This window comes from Carcharhinus amblyrhynchos, chromosome 16 (assembly GCF_965287045.1).
Source record: "Carcharhinus amblyrhynchos chromosome 16, sCarAmb.v2.hapA, whole genome shotgun sequence".
In the NCBI taxonomy this organism is placed as follows: domain Eukaryota; kingdom Metazoa; phylum Chordata; class Chondrichthyes; order Carcharhiniformes; family Carcharhinidae; genus Carcharhinus; species Carcharhinus amblyrhynchos.
In genome coordinates this window covers 58,109,638-58,111,881 of record NC_137339.1, presented here as the reverse complement: position 1 = coordinate 58,111,881, position 2,244 = coordinate 58,109,638, and positions in this window count along the sequence as shown.

The following is a 2,244-nucleotide window of genomic DNA, read 5'->3' as shown; positions in this document are numbered from 1 at the left end:
ATGATGTGCACATGAATAGAATGGAACCCATACAATGTGAAATATTCTTGTGAAGTTTCATATTGAAACCATCCTTTGTGCTCTCGGTAAACGTCTCCATTTCTGTCATCAGCAACTTACATTTTCTTGGAGGTTTATGGAACTGGCCAGAAGTCGGGGGGATTTTGGCATTTCCCACTGGTGAGATCTTCCAATCACGCCGAAATCAACAGAGATTTAAATGGCTCACTGAATCCGGCGTGGGGAACCCCACCGTGGCAGGGCTGGAAACTCCCAGCCAGAGAAAGTCGTGATAAATTCCTGTTGAGAACAGAATTCCAAGGTTAAAATTCCTGCGTTGAGTTTGTTAAACACCTAAGATGATCTGGTGATCAAGCAAAACAGCCCAGAGAGTCCCACTCTTGTTACTGGGCAGGAATCAATGTAACATCCTGTACCTTACACGTTACATTCCCCACAGATGACCAATTTAGTTCCCTGGGATACACAGACCAATGGATTTTATGAAGTCACCCAGAATTCCGCTGGTTTCTTCAGCACAAGTTTGAGAAATGTTCTGAGGGAAATCTGAACTGACATCTCCTGAGACAGCCTTAAAGCTACAACAGTTTGACAAGGAGTTGATAATGTTCAACACTCGTGATAAGATGCTACATGCTTCCAATCTACATCACTGCTAAAGACTCATGCAGTGATTCCATCCACTGATTACTCTTCCCAAGGTATTATTTTGAGGATTAAAACATTCTCAGTTCATTTATTAGCTAATTAAAAACAAGTTGCTATTGATGTATTTTTCTCCTTCAGCTTGTCAGTGGGTTCGAGCAGAATCCTGGATGCCTTAACTAAATTGTAACAACTCCATGGAAGTGAAGGCCCCATCACCAAAAGTTCCTTTATTTACAAGACATATTATACAATAAAGTGCTTCCTCTGTGCTCCGTGTATGCTCCGTGTTGTTTTCAGTGTGCTTCCTGTATGTTCCGTGTGTGTTCCATGTGTGTTCCCTGTGTGATCCTTGTGTGTTCCCTCTGTGCTTCCTGTGTGTTCCCTCTGTGCTTCCTGTGTTCCCTGTGTGCTCCTGTATGCTTCCTGTGTGTTTCCCCTGTGTGTTCCCTGTGTTCTCTCTGTGTACTCCATGTGCTTCCTCTGTCATTCCTGTGTGCTCCCTGTGTGATCCTTGTGAGTTCCCTGTGTGCTCCCTGTGTGCTCCTTGTGTGTTCCCTGTATGCTTTCTGTGTGAATTCTGTGTGTTTCCTCTGTGCTCCCTGTGTGCTTCCTATGTACTCCCTGTGTGTCCCCTATGTGCTTCCTGTGTGTTTCCTCTGTGCTTCCTGTGTTTTCCCTGTGTGCTCCCTGTGTGCTTCCTTGTGTTTCCAGTGTTCCCTGTGTGCTCCCTGTGTGTTCCCTGTGTGATCACTGCATGCTTCTTGCGTACTCCCTGCATACTCCCAGTGTGCACCCTATGTGCTCCCTGTGTATTCCCTGTGTGCTCCCTGTGTATTCCCTGTGTGCTTCCTCTGCGCTTCCTGTGTGCTCCCTTTGTGTTTCCTGTGTGCTCCCTTTGTGTTTCCTGTGTGCTTCCTCTGCGCTTCCTGTGTGCTCCCTTTGTGTTTCCTGTGTGCTTCCTCTGCGCTTCCTGTGTGCTCCCTTTGTGTTTCCTGTGTGTTCCCTGTGTGCTCCTTGCGTGCTCCCTGTGTGCTTCCTGTGTGTTCTCTGTGTGCTTCCAATGTCCTCCCTGTCTACTCCCTGTGTCCTCCCTGCTTTAATAGAGAACATGAAGTTCCCTGATTGGGCCATCGATTAGGACTCATCAGGGATAGCTTTTTACATTGAACCAAATAGACAAAATCAAACTAACTTAAGGACAACTCAAAAAGGGGCAGCTCCCTAAAAGGAAGGAAACCACCCAAAACAAAAGGCAAAGTGGAAAGGAAACTTAAAACATCAACTCAAAGAGTTGTTAAAGGGATTGATAATACGCTCCAGTCCCTGCGGTGCCCACCGGGCATGGAAGACATCAACTGTGCCCTTGGACACCGCATCCTCCCTCTCCAGGTTGACCCAGCTGCGAATATAGTTGCAGTAGAGAGGCAGACAGTCAGGCTGGATAACCCCCTCGATTGCCCACTGCCTGGACCTGTACTTTGCCAGGACCTCACCTTGAGATCCTCCTCCTTCCCTGCCCCCCTCTGCACCGGGTGCCCATAGATCAGGAGCGTGAGACTGAAGTGCAAACAGAAC